A 21,814-nucleotide genomic window follows, 5' to 3' on the forward strand; every position below is an offset into this window, starting at 1 on the left:
GTGTCTTCAGCATCAGCCTCCCCTACTGCCTCCCCACACAGACCGGAGCCCATCGATGTAGATGCTGAGACACCGGATGACGGGAGAGGGGGTAATACCCAGACTGGAGGTTTGGAAAGGATAAGAAAATTGGAGGAGTGGCAGTAGAGGTTTGTCAGTGAGCAGGCATATCACAAATTCAGGGAGGGCTCGTGTCACGACCCGGTTCGCCCTCTGTGAACCATCGTGACGGCACCTAGTCTCTACGACTAGGCAAGCCAAAATGCGGAAAATAAACCAAACTTGCGAAAGAAAAAAAAACAGTTTAAAACCGAAATAGAGTAATAAAACAGCATTTAAAAGTGTCGCTCGGCATACACAATATTTAACTCCCAAAACTAATACATATGCCCAAAACCCGGAAACCCATGAATCACAAGCAAAGTATCACTACACAGTGCTCTAACTCCAGAATAGTCTAAACAAAAGTAAAATACAAAAGGGTTGTAACTATAAGAAAGAGTGGAAAGAGACTCCTCGGTCTACGGACACGGCAGATATACCTCGAAGTCTCCAAACGGTCGCCTCGCCTCAAGGATGGTAAGTCTGAGTCGAAGTACCCGGATTTGCACATGAAAAACATGTGCAGGAAGGGCATGAGTACACAACAGCGGTACTCAGTAAGTGTCAAGCCTAACCTCGATCGGGTAGTGATAAGGAAGGTTAGGGCCCTACTGAGATAAAATAAAAATATAAGATATGACAGTATAAGATAAGCAGTACAGTCAAAAACTAACACTAAGAATTTAATACGGGAAAACAAGGAGTTCAATAACTAAAATAGAGGCAAAAACAATTACAATGAGATAACCAGGGATCTCTCAGTATCCCGAGGATCTCTTAGTACCCTCAATATATGCCAGGGATCTCTTGGTATCTTGAGGATCTCTCGGTATCCTCAATATATGCTAGGGATCTCTTGGTATCCCGAGGATCTCTTAGTATCCTCAATATACATGCTAGGTATCTCTTGGTATCTCGAGGATCTCTTAGTATCCTCAATATCCGTGCTAGGGATCTCTTAGTATCCCGCACCTCAGCTCAAATCATAAATACGTGCAGGGGATCTCCCGGGATACCATCCCATAGTCCCAAAGTAAAACACATAGCAACAACACAAGGAATACTAATTTAAGCTCAATTTCGGACCAAGTAAATAGGTAATTCTAACCTAACATACTTCACGTAATACAATTAAGGTAGGTTAAGCAAGTAAGCAATTAAGTCAATTAAACATGCTTTTCTAGGCTAACAACAGGAATGCAAGTAGTATAAGACAGGAAAAAGGAACACAATTAAAATTACTTAAAGAAAATCGGATTTTCAACAATTAGCTCAAGTACGCACTCGTCACCTCACGTACAAGGCATTTTAATTATCAAATATACCAAATCCTAAGGGGAAGGTCCCCCATACAAGGTTAGACAAGTCACTTACCTCGAACCGGCTCAATAATCAACTCAAGACCACGTTCTTGCCACGAGTACTCGACTACAAATGGCCCAAATCTATTCAATTCAATTGCATAATGTAAATAATACTTCAAGTAACTGATTCTACAAAGAATTTCTAAGCTAATACGCGAAATTAGGTAAAATAACCAAAATGCCCCTCGGGCCCACGTCTCGAATCAGGTAAAATTTATATTTTCAGAATCCTCATACTCTCACGAAATCATGCATACCAAAATTATCTAAATCTAAGGTCAAATTCCCAATCCAAAGTTGAATTCTAGGTCTAATAACTTTCTTCCAACTTTTCCCCAATTTTCATCTCCAATCCGAAATTAAAGATGAAACTAAGTATAGATTTATGGAATATAACTAGAAAAGATTAAAGAATTGCTACCCAATGATCTCCTCTTCAATTTCCTCTCAAAATCGCCCTCTCCCGAGCTCCAAATCGAATTTCCAACTTTTGAAACCAAACCCTCGATATTTCATATTTCTGCCCACCTATTACCACATCTGTGATCCCGCTTTTGTGGAACACGGGTCGCATCTGCGACTTCTCACTTAAACCAATCTTCCGCATTTGCGGTACCCATCCGCAGATGCGGTACCGCTCCTGCGGAAATCCTACTGCTTCTGCGGTCCCTGCTGAACTTCCCCATTTCCGCTTCTGCGATAGATCTGCCGCTTTTGCGGCTCCGCACCTGCGGTCCCACAATCGCAGGTGCGGTTATGATAGACGAAAAGCTGAAGCTGCAACTCCAAAATTCCAAAAATCTTTCTGTCAACCATCCGAAATTATCCCAAGGCCCCCGAGACCTCAATTAAACCTACCAACATATCCCATAACTTCATTCAAACTTGTTCCAACCTTCGGAATGCTCGAAACAACATCAAAACACCTATTTTTTATCGAATTCAAGCCTAAAAGTTCCAAAAACTCTAAAAATACGCTTTCGATCAAAAAGTCTATCAAACCTCGTCTGAATGACCTGAAATTTTGCACACACGTCACATTCAACACTAGGAGCTACTCTAATTTCCGGAATTCCATTCCGACCCTCGGATCAAAATCTCACTATCGAACCGAAAAACTTCAAAATTCAACTTTCGACATTTCAAGCCTAAATTAACTACGGACCTCCAAAACACAATCCGAACAAGCCCTTAAGACGAAAATCACCCAACGGAGCTAACAGAACCATCGTATTTCCATTTTGAGTCCGCCTTCACACTGTTCTGACTATGGTCATCTTTCCAACACATAAGCTCTCATTTAGGGACTAAGTGTCCCAAAACTCTCCGAAACTCAAAACCGAACATCCCAGCAAATCAAAATAGCAAAAATAAACTTGGGGAAAGCAGTTAATAGGGGATCATGGCATAAATTCTTAAGACAGCCGGTCGGGTCATCACATCCTCCTACACTTAAACATTCGTTCGTCCTCGAACGAGCATAGAGACATACCTGAAGTAGTGAAAAGATGAGGGTAACGGTTGTGCATATCCTGCTCGGTCTCCCAGGTCGCACCTCGACCTACTGACCCCGCCACTGAACCTTTACCGATGCAATGTTCTTTGACCTCAGCTTTCTAACCTGCCTGTCCAATATTACCACTGGCTCCTCAACATAAGATAGATCCTTATCCAACTGGACCAAACTGAAATCCAACACGTGCGATGGATCGCCGTGATACCTCCGGAGCATCGAGACATGAAATACCGAATGAACTCCTGCCAAGCTGGGAGGTAAGGCAAGCTCATAAGCAACCTCCCCAACACGCCTCAATATATCAAAAGGCCCAATAAACCTCGGACTCAACTTTCCCTTCTTCCCAAATCTCATAATGCCCTTCATATGCGAAACCCAAAGCAGAACCCGCTCTCCAACCATATAGGAAACATCACGAACCTTTCGATCAGCGTAACTCTTCTGTCTGGACTGGGCTATACGGAGTCTATCTTGAATCACCTTGACCTTCTCCAAAGCATCCTGAACCTAGTCTGTGCCCAATAATCTGGCCTCACCCGGCTCAAACCAACCCACCGAGGATCTACACCATCTACCATATAAAGCCTCATACAGTGCCATCTGAACGCTGGACTGATAGTTGTTGTTGTAAGCAAACTTCGCCAATGGTAAGAACTGATCCCGAGATCCTCCAAACTCGATCACACACACACGGAGCATATCCTCAAGAATCTGAATAGTGAGCTCAGACTGTCCGTCCGTCTGAGGGTGAAATGTTGTACTCAACTCTACCCGAGTACCCAACTCATGCTGAACGGATCTCCAGAACCGTGATGTGAATAGAGTACCCCAATCTGAAATGATGGACACTGGAATATCATCCAGACGTACAATCTCCTAGATGTAAATCTCTGCCATCCGCTCCGAAGAATAAGTAGTACACACAGGAATAAAGTGAGCGGACTTGGTTAGCCGATCCACAATCACCCAAAAAGCGTCGAACTTTCTCAAAGTTCGCGGGAGCCCAACCACAAAGTCTGTGGTGATCCGCTCCCACTTCCACTCTGGAACCTCTATCTGCTGAAGCAATCCACCCGGTCTCTGGTGCTCATACTTCACCTGCTGACAGTTGAGGCACCGAGCTACAAATCCAACTATGTCCTTCTTCATCCGCCTCCACCAGTAGTGCTGCCTCAAATCCTTATACATCTTCGCGGCACCCGGATGAATGGAATACCGCGAGCTATGGGCCTCCTCAAGAATGAACTCCCGAAGCCCATCAACATTGGGTACACAAATCTGACCCTACATCCTCAATACACCATCATCGCCAATAGTCACATCTCTAGCATCACCGTGCTGAACCTTGTTCTTGAGGACAAGTAAATGAGGGTCATCATATTGATGCTCCCTGATACGATCAAATAAGGAAGACCGAGAAACCACGTAAGTTAGAACCCGACTGGGCTTCGAAAGATCCAATCTCACAAATTGGTTGGCTAAGGCCTGAATATCAATCGCTATAGGTCTCTCTAATGCTGGTAAATAATCTAAACCCCTCAAACTCTCTGCCCGGTGACTCAAAGCATCGGCCACCACATTGGCCTTGCCCGGGTGATATAAAATAGTGGTATTGTAGTCCTTCAGCAACTCTAACCACCTCCTCTGGTGCAAATTTAGATACTTTTGCTTGAACATGTGCTACAAGCTCTAATGGTCAGTATAAATCTCAAAAGGAACCCCGTATAAGTAATGGCGCCAGATCTTCAAGGCATGAACAATGGCAGCTAACTCGAGGTCGTGGACAGGGTAATTCTTCTCGTGCACCTTCAACTGTCTGGATGCGTAGGCAATCACCCTACCATCCTGCATCAATACCGCTCTGAGGCCAATCCTCGAGGCATCACAGTAGACCGTATAAGACCCCGAACCTATAGGCAGTATCAAAATTTAGGCTGTAGTCAAAGTTGTCTTGAGCTTCTAAAAGCTCACCTCACACTCCTCCGTCCTCTGTCCACTAGAATGGAGCACCCTTCTGGGTCAGTCTGGTCATAGGGGCTGCAATCGGTGAAAACTCCTCAACAAAACGGTGGTAGCAGCCTGCCAAGCCAAGGAAACTGCAGATCTCTATAGCTGAGGATGGTTTGGGCAGTTCTGCATGGCCTCTATTTTCTTTGAATCCACCTGAATACCCTCACCCAACACAACGTGGCCTAGGAATGCCACTGAATCCAACCAAAACTCACATTTCGAGAACTTAGCATATAACTTCTTCTCTCTCAGAGTTTGAAGCACAGTCCTCAGGTGTTGCTCATGATCTTCCCGACTCCGGGAATACACCAGAATATCATCAATAAAGACAATGACGAACGAGTCAAGATACGACCAGAACACACTGTGCATCAAATGCATAAAGGCTCTGGGGCATTGGTCAGCCCAAATGACAAAACAAGGAACTCGTAATGACCATACCGAGTCCTGAAAGCAGTTTTCGGGATATCTGGCTCCCGAATCTTCAATTGATGGTAACCTGAGCGCAAGTCAATCTTAGAAAATACATGTTCACCCTGAAGTTGGTCAAACAAATCATCAATACGAGGCAAAGGATAACGGTTCTTAACTGTAACTTTGTTCAACTGGCAATAATCAATACACATACGCATAGAACCATCTTTTTTCTTCACAAACAAGATAGGAGCACCCCAAGGTGATACACTGGTCCGAATAAAACCCTTATCAAGCAATTCTTGTAACTAATCCTTTAACTCCTTCAACTCAGGAGGAGCCATATGATACGGAGGAACAGAAATGGGGTGAGTGCGCAGCAACAGAACAATGCCAAAATCAATATCTGTATCAGGCGGCATGCTTGGGAGATTAGCTGGAAACACATTGGGAAAATCCCGTACTACTGGAACTGAATCAACCAAAGGGGTATCTATATTGACATCTCTCACATAAGCTAATACACGTCACACCCCTTCTCAACCATATGCTGAGCTTTAAGAAAAGAAATAACGCTATTGGGAGTGTGATCTAAAGTCCCCCTCCACTCAACACGCAGTACACCTAGCATAGCCAGCATCACGGTTTTGGCGTGACAATCAAGAAAAGCATAATGGGTGACAACCAGTCCATGCCCAAGATAATATTAAAATCTACCATGTTGAGCAATAATAAATCGACTCTGGTCTCAAAACCACTAAGAGCAATCAAACATGACCGATAAACGCGGTCCACAACAAAAGAATCTCCCACAGGAGTAGAAACATAAACAGGGGAACTCAAAGAATCCTGGGGTACACCCAAATGTGGAGCAAAATAAGAAGACACATAAGAGTAAGTGGATCCTGGATCGAATAGAACCGATGCGTCTCTATGACAAACCAGTATAATACCTGTGATGACAGAATCAGAGGCAACAACCTTGGTAAGGGTAGGAAGCGCATAGTAGCTGGCCTGGCCTCCCCCTCTAGGACGACCTCTACCTCCCCGACCTCCACCTCTAGTTGGCTGAGCAGGTAGGGTAGCAACTGGAGCTGTAACCATAGTCTGAGAACTCTGTGGGGCGTGCTATGGCTGAGAAGTCTGTGGAGGCGCACTCCTCCCAAGTCTAGGGCAATCCCTCACCATATGGGGTATGTCACCATACTCAAAGCAAGCTCTAGGAGGACATGATAGTTGTGACTGGCTCAGGCCAGGTCTGCTGGACTGACCTCTGAAAGCACCCCGCACAGGAAGCACGCTAGATACCGGAGGTGCATAATAAGGCTCATGAGGTCTAGGAGGAGCTAGAATACCACTTGCTGCTGGAAGAGCTGAATGAACAGGGCGACTCATATAACCCCTACCATGACAATCTGCAGCTGGGGCACAGGCACCAAAATAATGGCCCGACTCTCAAGACCTCTTGGCCTCCCTCTCCTCTCTCTCCCTAGCATGCATACCCTTAATCCTCCTAGCAATGCTCACCACCTGCTGATAAGAAATATCGATCTCCAACTCACGAGCCATGATAGACCTGATGCTAGGAATAAGCCCCTCAATAAACCGGCGAACCCTCTCGCGAATAGTAGAAACCAAGGCTGGGGCATGTCTAGCCAAACTAGTGTAACGGACAGCATACTCTGAGACAGTCATAGCACCCTGGCGCAAATGATCAAACTCTGCACGCCACGCGTCCCTGAGGCTCTGAGGAACAGATCTGAAAACTGAGTCCAAGTCAGTGAAGCAGCCTCATCCGGACTGTCTAACTCATATGTGCGCCACCACTCATAGGCGGCCCCTCGAAGCTGGAAAGTAGTGAAGGAAACCCCGCTCAATCCTGATATACCCATGGTACGGAGAATGCGGTAACACTCATCTAGAAATCCTAGAGCATCATCCGATGCTAGACCACTGAATACAGGAGGCTTGTACTTCTTGAACCTCTCAAGCCTCAGCTGCTCATCCTCGGAAGCCGTTGCCCTATCCTCGGGCTGATCTCGAACTGCAGGCTGTACAGGAATAATCTCAAGACCTACTCAACATGCACTCGCTGCTCAGGAGTGCGGGCGGTGGGAGTCTGTGCTCCTCCCCCGACCTAAGACGTAGCTGCAGCAAGGGGGAGCAACCCTGAATGAGCCAAAGTGGTGTACATGCTCATGAACTGTGTTAGAGTCTCCTGAATAGTTAGAGTAGTGGTAGCAGTAGGCGTATCAGGTGCCTGGACTCCGGCTGGAACTGCTTGTGGTACCTCAGTGGCAGCTTGCGCAGGTGCTCTGGCTGCACCACATGCGCGTCCTCGGCCTCTACCCAAGCCCCAGCCTCTGACAGCTGCAATAGGGGGCGCGGGTGCCTGATCATCTCGGGTAGCGCGTGTCCTCACCATTTATGAGAGAATAGAAGACAAAAGTTTTGAATTGTGATATCAAAATGTCGCACAACAAGGAAATCAAATGAAGTGGAATTTTCCTAACGGTTACATAGCCTCTCGTAGATAAGTACGGACGTCTCCGTACCGATCAGTGAGACTCTAATAAACCGGCTTGTGATCCATGACTCCTAAGAACCTAGAGCTCTAATACCAACTTGTCACGACCCGGTTCACCCTCCGTGAACCATCGTGATGGCACTTAGTCTCTACGACTAGGTAAGCCTAAAATGCGGAAAATAAACCAAACTTGTGGAAGAAAAGAAAATAGTTTAAAACCGAAATAGAGCAATAAAACAGCATTTAAAAGTGTCGTTCGGCATACACAATATTTAACTCCTATAACTAATACATTTGCCCAAAACCCGGAAACCCATGAATCACAAGCTAAGGATCACTGCACAGTGCTCTAACTCCATAGTAGTCTAAATAAAAATAAATACAGAAGGGCTGTAACTATAAGAGAGAGTGGAGAGAGACTCATTGGTCCACGGACGCGGAATATATACCTCGAAGTCTCCAAACGGTCGCCTCGCCTCAAGGATGGTAAGTCTGAGTCGAAGTACCTGGATCTATACATGAAAAACATGCGCATGAAGGGCATGAGTACACCACAACGGTACTCAGTAAGTGCCAAGCCTAACCTCGGTCGGGTAGTGACGAGAAAGGTCAGGGCCCTACTGAGATAAAATAAAAATATAAGATATGACAGGATAAGATAAGCAGTACAGTCGAAAACTAACACTAAGAATTTAATACGGGAAAACAAGGAGTTCAATAATTGAAACAGAGGCAAAAACAATCACAAGGAAATAATTGGGGATATCTCAATATCCCGAGGATCTCTTAGTACCCTCAATATACGCCAGGGATCTCTTGGTATCCCAGGATCTCTCGGTATTCTCAATATATGCTAGGGATCTTTTGGTATCTCGAGTATCTCTTGGTATCCTCAATATACGTGCTAGAGATCTCTCGGTATCCCAAGGATCTCTTAGTATCCTCAATATCTGTGCTAGGGATCTCTTAATATCCCGCACCTCAGCTCAAATCATAAACACGGGCAGGGGATCTCCCGGGATGCCGTCCCGTAGTCCCAAAGTAAAACACGCAGCAACAACACAAGGAATACTCAGTTAAGCTCAATGTCGTACCAAGTAAATAGGTAATTCTAACCTAACATGCTTCACGTAATACAATTAAGGCAGGTTAAACAAGTAAGAAATTAAGTCAATTAAACATGCTTTTCTAGGCTAACAACAGGCTTAAATTGCAAGTAGTATAAGACAGAAAAAAGGAACAACAGGCTTAAATTGCCACTTACCTCGAACCAGCTCAATAATCAACCCGAGACCACGTTCTTGCCACGAGTACTTGACTCCAAATAGCTCAAATCTATTCAATTCAATTGCATAATGTAAATAACACTTCAAGTAACTGATTCTACAAAGAATTTCTAAGCTAATATGCGAATTAGGTAAAATGACCAAAATGCCCCTCGGGCCACGTCTCGGAATCGGGTAAAATTTATATTTTCAGAATCCTCATACTCTCACGAGTTCATGCTTACCAATATTATCCAAATCTAAGGTCAAATTCCCAATCAAAAGTCGAATTCTAGGTCTAAGAACATTCTTCCAACTTTTCCCCAATTTTCATCTCCAATCCGAAATTAAATAATGAAACTATGTATAGATTAATGGAATATAACTAGAAAGGGTTACAGAATTGTTACCCAGTGATCTCCTCTTCAATTTTCTCTCAAAATCGCCCTCTCCCGAGCCCCAAATCGAATTTCCAACTTTTGAAACCAAACCCTCGAAATTTCATATTAAAGCCCAACTATTACAGCATCTGCGATCCCGCTTTTGCAGAACAAGGGTCACATCTGCGACTTCTCACTTAAACCAATCTTCTGCATCTGCGACTCCCCATCTACAGATGCGGTACAGCTCCTGCGGAAATCCTACCGCTTCTGCGGTCCCTGCTGAATTTCCCCATTTCTGCTTTTGCGATAGATCTATGGATCCACACCTACGTTCCCACACTCGCAGGTGCGGTTATGACAGAAGAACAGCTGAAGCTGCAACTCCAAAATTCCAAAAATCTTTCCGTCAACCATCCAAAATCATCCTAAAGCCACCGGGACCTCAACCAAACCTACAAACATATCCCATAACTTCATTCAAACTTTTTCCATCCTTCGGAACGCTCGAAACAACATAAAAACACCTATATATCGGATTCAAGCCTAAGAATTTCAAAAACTCTAAAAATACGCTTTCGATCAAAAAGTCTATCAAACCTCGTCCGAATAACCTAAAATTTTGCACACATGTCACATTCAACACTACGGAGCTACTCTAACTTCCGGAATTCCATTCCGACCCTCGGATCAAAATCTCACTATCAAACCGGAAAACTTCAAAATTCAACTTTCGGCCTTTCTAGCCTAAATTAGATACGGACCTCCAGAACACATTCCGAACATGCCCCTAAGCCCAAAATCACCCAATGGAGCTAACAGAACCATCGGATTTCCATTCCGAGGCTGTCGTTACACTATTCTGACTACGGTCAACTTTCCAACACTTTAGCTCTCATTTAGGGACTACGTGTCCCAAGACTCTCCGAAACTCAAAACCGAACATTCCGGAAAATCAAAATAGCAGAAATAAACTTGGGAAAAGCAGTTAATAGGGGATCGAAGAGTAAATTCTTAAGACGGCTAGCTGGGTCATCACAGGTGGCCTCAAAGGTCACTCATACATGAGCATCAGTTTATAGAGTGGGATCTTTTGCCCCACAACCCCAATGTGAAGCAGCACTTTACTGAAAGAGTGGTGTAGGAATATTTCACAAGCAGGATGTCGGATGCTAATGAGCACCTAGTCAAGGAATTTTATGCCAATGTCGCCCACATCGAAAAAGGCACATTTGTGACTAAGGTGCGGAACCTGAAGATCAAGTTTGACGGAAGGACTCTGAACGATTATATTGGTTTCAATGATGAAGATGAGTCGATGTACTTAGAGAAGGTGGCAATGGATGAGGCAGCCCGCCCGTGGTTGGCATCACTACTTGCTCTCCCGGATACTACTCCAGCTTGGTTAGCGGCGAGGGTCCCTATTTATAAGAAAACCTTGAACTTTGAGGCAAAAGGTTGGGAGACTTTTGTGTGCAGCAGATTAGACCCCACTACTCATGACTGTGACATGCTAGTTTCCCAGGCGATTATAGTGGCGGCTATCATGGCGGGGTTCCTGATCAATGTCGGGAATATCATGTCTAGGGTGATCACTAGAGTGGTCAACGAGGGTGATAGATCCTACCCCTTTCCGAACTTCCTCACCATGTTCTTGGAGGATCAGGAGGTAGAGAAAAGGGATTTCGATATCAAGGTGAAACCCAAGGGAGGTGCTTCAAGCGAGCCACAGGTCCTCGAGGGAGGTGATCTAAGGACCCAGCCACAGGACCCCATGCAGACAGAGGACTCATAGGGAGTTTTCTTTACTCTCTAACCCCTTCCTTGCCCTTATTTTTGCTATTAGCATTGAGGACAATGATAGTTCTTATTTGGGGGAGGGGGGTCCTACTTTGATTTGTGATACTGGGATGTAAATATGACACTTATTTTTCTTTTATTGTTATTTTTTACTTTTGGTATGTATATAACTTCACCATTTATTTCACTTTTCATTATTTTTCAATCTCGGTTTGTATATAAAGTTACTTTTTCATGTATATATTCATTCTCCGTTATGTATATTCGTCTAAATCCCCTATTGTACATATTCAATTTACTTTCCGTATTTTACTTCATAACTTCTTTTGCAATTTTTTCTTAATAGCATAGCTTTTTGTTTCATTTGGTAGTTTCTTTTTCAGCTCGTAGCTTCTTATTTTTATAAGTTTTCGTAATCAATAAGCCATTGATTTTTGTAATGCCACGGTTCTTTCCAAAGGTAGAGCTTGTGTGAACCAGGTGGCTCTTCCCGGTGATGGATGGCATGACAACCTTCTTAAGGATTTGAGTCTGTTTTCTTTTCGTTTTTGTGTAAATATTAGCTAGTGAACAATAGTGCCTCAGGCAAAGCTTCACTTGGGCCTAACACGGTTACCTTTGACCTTATGGTTAAAAACAAATTGGTGTGTATAGGATGGTGATAGTTGTGACCTTGAGACTCTTGTGTTGACTAAACAATCATCAGTGGTTTCTCAGAACCATTTGTGTTGCTCAAATCTTAGATAAGGTTGTTGTGGGCCCTCGACTCTGTCTCTTTATCAATCCTATAGCTTGTATAGTGAGGTTTTAATTTGCAAGTCCAAGTCCCGTACCAATAAGTCTAGAACTTGCCCTGAATGTTTGTCTAGGAGAAATCCTAAGTGTAGTTAGACTTGAGAAGTAATTATAGGCCCTCCTTGATCCAAATTGAGACTTGAAAACATCCATAGCCTACCAAGAATGATATCCCCAGTCAACCCCATTGAGTCATAGCCCTTGTTCTTTCAATAACCATGATACAAGCCTTTATCCGTTCTAAAATATCCTCTCTTGGCACCCGATCTTTCCTTAGCACAAGGAAAAAGCATAAATTTGGGGGGGAGAGACGAGGAATGAAAATATGATAAAAGGTACAAAATGAAGAAAAGTAAAGACAAAAAGAAAAGAAGAAAAAAAAAAGCCAAAAAGTCAAAAAGAAAGTGAACAATGTGGAAGAAATGAAGGGATTCAATAAAAGCAAAGATGAAAGGCTTGGAAAGATTAGAAAGGAGAAAAAAGATTGAAATGAACAAGAAAGAGTGACAGTGTGTCTCTCTAGCCCCTAAGGAAGAAGTAAATGACTCAAAAAGTCAAGAAAATGTGAGCCAAAAAGAAGAAAATGAAGTGCTTAAGGAAAGATGAAACCTTCATAGACCAATATATCCTACCTTGAATCAAAAGCCTTTATTACATTCCCGCAAAAGTCCTATATGATCTTGAGTTGGGTGAGCTTACATTAGTGATGACTCATATAAGGGCAAGCTTAGCCGGACTTGTGACCTTCCTTTGAGAGAGATGAGTGTATTTTCCACAATCCATTTTCTGAGTGCTACAATCTAAAAGTGAGGTTTGCATATGGAGAGTCGAGGAGTATGAGTTTGGTTTCCACAATGACCAAAGTAGTAGAAAGAGTTTCCTTGACGAGTTGAGTCAAATCTTGATGCTTTTGTGTCGCACTAAAGCTATGGTGCTAAAAAGGTTGTGTATTGTTAATAATGCATTTGAGTTAAGGGTAATTGTTAGTCCCCAATTGATGCTTGATGAGGTTACTTTAGGATAGCTGAAATTTTCCTTTCTTTTATCTTGAGGAGGTGGGAATTACTTTGTTTGCTTGAGGACAAACAAAAGCTTAAGTTTGGGGAAGTTGATAACTAGGGATTCTAGCTTATTTTTTGCTCCTTTTTGCTTAAGTTTTGGATTAAAAGTATGAACAAGTATTCCCGAAATCTAACTTATTATGCTTGCTTGCAGTGTTTGGTCAAAAAGAGACAAGGAAGTCATAATCAGCTCAAAAAGGAGTAAAACCTGGACAAGTTCAAAGTTGAACTCAAAGGGCGCTGACAGCGAGAATTAACAGCGGACGCGGAGGGTCTACCACTGAGGCGGTCCTGATGCCGCTCTTAGCGGATTGAGGGTTCAGAGAGTGATTCTTTCAACATAACAGTCACCGCCACCCGCGGTAAAATTGTGTGGCAGCGGTATCATCTAACGCGGCCGCGATCCACTTCTCGCCCTCAGCGGCATGAAGAATTAGAGAGCATTAGTTGGGAGCTTAAATTGAATGGCGCAGTCCACGATACATATTTTGTGGCTATGGTTGAAAGAGCATTGAGACAGGTGTTTTTCCGCTCCCAGCGGACTCAAGTTCAGAACCAGCTAATAAAGAGAAGAACTGCGGTCCTTGCTTGCTTTTGCATGACCGTGGTAGTCCAAGCGCTGAGGCGGCCCATTTTCAGCTATCAGCAAAATCCCCATAGGGGCAATTTTGTCCGAAAAATTTAGCTGTGTATAAATAGTTCTTTTTCATATTTTTAGGTCATCTGTTATTTTGTAGAGCACGTAAACCGCCTCTTTTTGCTCTTTAAAGTAATTTTAGAACAACTTTAGCAATTAATATTAGATTTTACTTTTGTAATTACTTTTTATGGCTTATATTGCATCTTCATCTTTGATTTCTTCTTTGATTATGAATAGCTAAACCCATTAGCTAGGGTTGTGGCCCAACCATAGTGTGGGTATCTAATGAGTATTAAATCTTAGGGATTAAATGTTTATGGATTAATGATATTTAGCTTGATTCATGCTTTAATTATTGAATTGCTGGTTGCAATTACTGATTTGTGCCTTTTTTGACTTAGGCTCTTCATGAGAAAGAGAGACTAAGTCAAGGAAATTCAAGCTAACAAGGAATTGGGGTGCATTCAAGAGATTGATAGCCCCAATTAAAGGGTTAAACCTAAAAATAGTAATACCCAACTTGAGCCAATTTTGCTTGCATTGTTTAAACACTCAATTGGGCTTGAGAAAGCCACTTAGGGTAAAGTCACTCAAACTACTGAGAGGTATAGAGTGAGTAATTAAGTGCAATGGTTATATCATGATCCCAATAACAACAAGTTTGCCCTAAGTTTAGACCCTGTTAGATACTCACCTAGGTGTAAGTCACTTCCCTAGTGCCTTTTTACCAATTGAGAAAACGCTTACAAAAATATCTTACTTAGCTTATTTTCATTCTTCATTAGTATTAAAAGTAGAATAGTAACCAAAACAAAGCATGATTGGAAATGCAATTAAGAACATCGCACATAGCTAGATTAGATAGAAACTCAATTCCAAACTAATATTAGCTCTCTATGGATTCGATCCCGACCTTTCGGGTAAAAGATGTATCGACCACTCTTTTCATTCTATAGTGGTATAGGGTTGGCTCCGATCAGTTTGCAATAAGCCTTAAACAACATAGGATTTAAAAAGGGAAATTAGTTAGTAGTAGATCCTTAATTCGCTAAAAATAATTTGCTGGCAAATTATTATATTTTTACTCATCCTTTCTTTCCTTTGAAGATTTTAGAATCCAGAACTTAGCAAAATAGCAACTCTATTTCAAAGGGGAAATCAGATCTCAGCTTTATTTTCGAAAGGAAAATTAGAACTTCAAGAACTGTCGATTTAAAGAATTTTTGGCAAATAATCATTCCTTAAAGGATCTTCAAACCAAGGTATATCTTAGGCTCACTTTCACAAACACCTCTTAGAATTACATCCATCTTTTAAACTAAGTGTTTTATAACTCAAACTCTTTCTTCGCATGCTTTACAAATATGGATCATTTACACACATATTTCAAAAATTCTCTCAATGTATCTTTAAACTCCTTTATAAACTCACACTCCTCTTAAGTCTCACATCCCTTTTATACTCTACCTTAGATACATAGCAAGTTGTACTCTTAATAGCAATTAAGCGTAGTACAAATGATTGATCCTAAACTTAGTCTAAGTCCTATGGAGCTGCAATAACCTAAAATTAATTATATCCTATTAATAATGGGATTGGAGAATTAATTATTATTTATAATTATTGGGTCAAATAATAAGCTAGCGGAAGAGAATTTAATTATAATACATAAAGTATTGTATTAAATAAGTAGCTAGTGGCTAATTTTTTTTAAACTATAATTAAGATTATTAATAAAAAGAAAAAGTGGGCCAAGACCATTCTTTTGTTGTTGCACGTTGTGATGGACAAGGATTAGTAAAAGAGGGTAGTTTTGATTTAGTTCCTTAAGAGAATACCACTAGTATATTATTTGGAGACTAGTGACGGCACATTCCGGGGAAAACTAAAGCCTAATCTTGTGAGGAATATTTTGTGGGGAGAAGATCCAAGTGTTCAGGTAATATGTCTATGTCCCAACAAGTGTGTATAGAATATTAATGGTGGCAATGATTGGTAAATAGTGGAATTAGACATGAAAATTTTAATTTTGGAAGGGAGATGTTATGAAAAGAAAACAAATCCTCAAGCCTTCGGTTTCTGTAATTTTTAAGGAACATAAGATTAACTAATCATATAGTAATGATTGAAAAGTAAAACTTTTATTAGCATAATGATTAAGTAATAACTGATTGTTAGTGATTTGACAAAATATATAAAAATTTCAAGTTTGAGTAATCTGATATGGAAGAAGGTTTCTACTGCCACAATTAATCTCTTTGATAGTTTTAAATTTAGGACATAATGATAGGGAGACGTATGATTGTATAATAATGAGGATGGCATATGAAATTTATACAATAAGAAAATTTGGTGAATTTCTAGCATAAACGTAGTGATTCAAAACTGTAAGTGTATTTCGGAAGTCACCTTTCCGATAAAATTTTGCACATGTACTTCGTTTGGTATTTAATTGTATACGGATTTTTATTAATTAGACTGAGGGATGACCTTAATTTTTGACTTGTCCTAAAGTTGTGAAAATTATTTATTTAGACTAACTAGGACGTGTTATTCAATATTTTGGATAGATTGAGGTTATTAAAGGCCGTTTGGTTGGTGTTCTAGGCATTGCAAGGTTTGGGAATTTCCTATAAGCGAGGTAAGTGAGACTATAAGCTTTGATGCTTGCTTTTCTAAAACCTGTTTTGAAATGTGTTTTCTTGCCTAATCCATGTGTTGGGACAAGCGTGCGCTTGGCAGAATCGGTGGTCTTAGACTAGCCGCTATATATTATTTTATGAAAAAATTATTATTTTATAAGTTGTTTGATAGTGTGATACGGATGTGCACCATGAGATTGAGTTTTATAGTTTGATTTGGCTGTGAGCCATGGTGTTGAGTTTGATACGGCCGTGCGCCATGATATTGAGTTTATACGGTTGTGCGCCATGATATTGAGTTTGATACGGCTGTGCGCCATGATATTGAGTTTGATATGGCTGTGCGCCATAATGTTTAGTTTGATACGGCTGTGCGCCATGATGTTGAGTTTGATACGGTTGTGCGCCATGATGTTGGGGCATTGTATATGCCTTTGTACATCACCCGAGCATTGTGTATGCTCTGTTACATATTTGAGGCATTGTGGTGCCGTTGTGGACTCGTAGACGTGTTGGTAGATTTCTTTCACTGCAATTATGACAAGTCCTTAGTGGGGTACTCTTGTTGGTTAATTCTTATTAACTCTATTAATACACACATATTGAGTTACTGTATAATTATCATATTTACTATATCATTCGTGTTGTGATGTGTTTGTATTTTCTAACACTTGTTCCAGAAGTATTTAAAGTGACGGGTCGAGGATCTTATTGGGTTATATTTACGTATAACTCACTACTTACCTGCATCTCTATGCAGATACCGTTGCAGAGGATAGAGTTAGTGGCTGACGAGTCTGTTTGAGTGGATCCTATTGCTGAGGTGAGCTACCGCATTATTCGTGGACGCTTTCGTTTCATTTTTGTCTAGTTCGTGTTAGTTATTTGCTTTTTCTTCGGGGTTTACATACCCGTAAGTAAAACCCATATTACTCTGTTAGATGCTCCATGGTCTTATAGTGGGATTTGGGCTAGAGTTTTATATATTGAGTGATTGTTGATTTTTCTATCAATTGACTAAGGTATTAGGTGACAGTTATTTCGTCTTTAAGTATTAATAATACTTTTAGCTCTGCACTTAATTATTCTCCCATTGTTCGAGTAAATGGCTAAATGTTTGAGAAAGGGGTTTGTCTGGCAGGTGGGGTGTTAGCTGGGTGCCAGTCACATCTAGGGGGTTGTTTGGGATGTGACAAAGTTGGTATCAGAGCATAGGCTTTAGGTCCCGGGTCATGGAGCAGTGTTTAGTAGAGTCTTATTCATGGGTATGTAGGTGCCCATACTTATGATCTTGAGGCTACTGAACATTTAGGATATTTTCCTTTTTTTCATTCCTCATTCGTGTGCTAAGCTGGATCGAGATCGAGTTTATTCTCATGATGTCTCCTTAGCAAATGAATAGGCCGTGTGTATCCTCTGATACTGGACGACACAACTTACTTAAATATTTTAATATCATATGTATGACTAAGAGTAGCCTTGAGTACATAGTATAGTGTATGCATTTGCTTTAGTTGAGAATGGATGAGTTGTAATTATTCGGGATAGCTTTATTTATAAAGTAACCTCTGTTAAAAAAATATTATAAAAAAAACTTTCAGGAGTTAGTCAAAATTTTGAACATTGATAATTTGTGTGAATGGTAGGTTGGCCTAACGAGATGATTTTCTTCTGAGAGTGAATTATCCAATATTCGAGTTTGTGAATACGGTCCCCAATTATGAGTTTGATAAGGAGAGAAAAGAGTTGCGCAAAAATGTAAAAAGTGTAATAGATTAGCCATATTCAGGTTGTCGGGCTGGGTGGTGAAAGATATTTTGAGGAAAGTGGTTAAACAATTTACTCAACTTCATGCCTCTTGAAGAGAGTTGATAGTATTAGTAATATTGTGATAGTGATGTTATACGTGTGATTTTGGAATAAGCATACATAACCCAGTGTATTGAGTATAAGTATGAAAGTGGGACTATATGATGCAAAACTTGTTAATAGTGATGGCTCGTGGATGAATGCTAGCTTGTGAGAGAAAATAAGACTTAAGTATATAGTTTAATGCACTAACATAGTAAGAGATTGAGTATCAAACTTAGCATAGTGATCAGCTATTAAAGTAAGGGTAAGACGTGGAATATTGAGACAGCCAAAAAAATCTATCACCAAAAAAAAAAATTATCAGTTCACGCGATTTTATTAACATACATTGTATTAGGTATAAAATATATTTGAGGAAGATGAGCAACATATTATAATATCATACAATATATAATGATAAAGAGGGGATCTGGTTACTTAGATGTACTATTTATAGTTTCAACCCAAGTAAGGAAGTCTACTATGGATGACCGATGTATCTGACGTGTGTTGATACAATTTAGAGTTGTGAGTACTTACGAACTTTTTATAACTTAGCATGATTAACTTGAGGTTATCTTGATGTTGGATTGGATGACTTCATATTTCGTACGCTTGCTTCCCATGAAAGACTGTCGATTTTTTTTTCTCCGGTTGAGCCTAGTACAAAGATTCACTTGGTATACCTATAGGGCCTCATCAGCAAATAATCTATATGTGATAAGTGAGTAGTATGCATTGTATTACTATAACTCGAGATTCTGGAGTTGAATACATGACTATAGAGTTAGTCTTTGTGATTAAGGAATCTTTCGAATGTATTTCAGGAACTTATCGAGTGTACCAATTATTGAGGAGATAGACTTGGGTATTAATATATTTCTAGAAACTTAGTCTATTTTTACTTTATATTATAGAATGAATCGTGAGGTTAATGCCAAAAAAAAGTTGCAAAAATTTGGGGTTAAGAGGTCACCATACCAGGTATATTGCTTTTGAGGTGCTGAAGTTCTGTTGGTTTAAAAAGATGATGGAGTTATGCATTGGTTTATCGATAATTAACAGATAACTTAGAGTGTCATAAAGGGCAAGTATCTTTTTTCATACATAGATAATTTGTACCCTCAGTTACAAGGTATTATCTCAAATTCTAAGATAGAGTTGTGACCCACATATAATAAGAGAAAGATAAAAGAGTTATATATTTCAAAGAACATATTCCAAGACTTGTTACGGCTTGTGGATATTTGATGATTTCTTTTTGCATAGTCGAAGACACTAATAATTTACATGGGCTAAATAAACTGAAAATTTAATTTTTTCTTTGCCTTCTAATTATTATGTCTGTTATGTCACATGAGAATAGTTTCGGGAGTTGATAAGAGCATATACAATGGCTGAGGAATGTCCTATCGACATCACGATAATACAACTTAAATACAGAAGGCTAGAAGCTTAAACTTAACTTTTCTCTATTTAAGTCTTGTGGGGTCTAATAAAAAGGGTGACAAGTGAAATAGTATTAAGCATACTAACAAACTAGTATATCTAACATTATAGTAGTCTTTGTTCGAGCGAGCAAGTTATCCAGTACGAAAATCCTAAATTTATTAGGGCTAGTGATCAGCTTTTACAGATGAGACGTACTTGACAGAGAACAAAGAGAATGCTATAACTAAAGAGTTGATGTGGTTACACCTATTAGTTGATTTGAGGAAATTTGCATTCGAGGAGATACATGTTTATGATATTAAGTACCTTCGAGATCCAAAAATATACATTGAAATTAGAAAAAGAGAGCTAACAACGGCAGAGGGTGATAGGAGACATCATAGATGTCGCTCCTTCACATTTGAACTATTCATATGTTAAATGCGAGTGTTAGAGACTCAGAAATTTACTGCAAACATGGTTGCTTATGAGAGAAATTGAAGATAGATAATTGTAGGGTTTATAGTTAGTCTACACATTGGTTGAGTTAGTTGTGATCCTAGTTTATGCGATTGTGATAGGCTCTGTAAGATCATGCGCCTGATTCTGTCTAAATTGCTTATACAATATACTAAATTTTGTAGCAGTCTGTGCAAGAGATAGTGCAATGGCAAGAGATGCTCGTATCGTTATGCGTGACAAGAGTAATAGTACATGTAACATCAATGTAGGTGTGTGTGGATGTGTGGCGCGTAAGAGTGTCATGAAGGGGTGTATGGATTTGTTCCATTGCCGCCGTGTGTGAGAGATATGTAGGAGTATTTGAATGTGTTCCAGCAATATTGTATGTAAAATTTGTGGATGTGTTTTACTGTAGGAATGGGTTTGTGGTGCTTGGATGTATTCGAGCGTAATGGAGGTGTGAGAGAATATAAGCATCCAATCCAACACTAGCTGTCTAGATATTACCTAGTGAGTAATTCATGATCGGTAGCTTTTAATCAAGGTCCTACATAATAATAGTTACTAACTCGATATGATATCTTATCGTTTGAATACGAGACAATTTCAGACAATATAGGGTAGATAAGGGGTTCATGAAAGGAAAAAAATAGTTTGAAGGTTTCTCCCATGAAAAAGGTTATAATATGTCGTATAAATTATACGTTCATGACCATAGACATATAATTCATCTCAAAGAAGTGAAACTAATTGAAAAATATGACTTACGGGGAAGGTTCAATATCTAATATTGATAGACCAGTGTGATAACTAAGCTCGAAGAAGGTTGCTTAAGTAAAAATATTGTGGCGCTTATTCAATTGAGAACGCTAAGTGAGAGTACGAGAAAAAACATGCGAAGCATGTGCCATAGTTATTTGAGAAACTAGGTATATGTTGTAACTCGTTCGAGGACAAACGCTCGTTTAAGTGGGGGAGAATGTAATAACCTAAAATTAATTATATCCTATTAATAATGGGATTGGAGAATTATTTATAATTATTGGGTCAAATAATAAGCTAGCGGAAGAGAATTTAATTATAATACATAAAGTATTGTATTAAATAAGTGGCTAGTGGCTAAATTTGTTTTTTTAAAACTATAATTAAGATTATTAATAAAAAGAAAAAGTGGGCCAAGCCCATTCTTTTGCTGCTGCACGTTGTGATGGATAAGGATTAGTAAAAGAGGAATTGACACCGTATAACAATCCTTCACTATAATTGGCATTGTATTGGCCATAAATTTAGGTTGGCACTAGTAGCCTAAAAATATTGGCATAAAATAGCCAAATCCTAAAAGACACGATTATACAACCCCTCAAAAATAGGGGAGTTTTAAGATTCTGTCCCTCCAAACACGCTTGCATGATGTATCCCATCAGAAGCGTAACTACCCAGTCGACCAAAATAAAACCAAATGCAGAAAATATATTTCCTTCAAAAATCAACAAGGGTGCGAAGATTTTTCCGCCATCACGGAAATTGAATATCAAATTTCTGTATTCTGATGCA

The sequence above is a fragment of the Nicotiana tabacum genome, chromosome 5 (genome assembly GCF_000715075.1).
Source record: "Nicotiana tabacum cultivar K326 chromosome 5, ASM71507v2, whole genome shotgun sequence".
NCBI classification, from domain to species: domain Eukaryota; kingdom Viridiplantae; phylum Streptophyta; class Magnoliopsida; order Solanales; family Solanaceae; genus Nicotiana; species Nicotiana tabacum.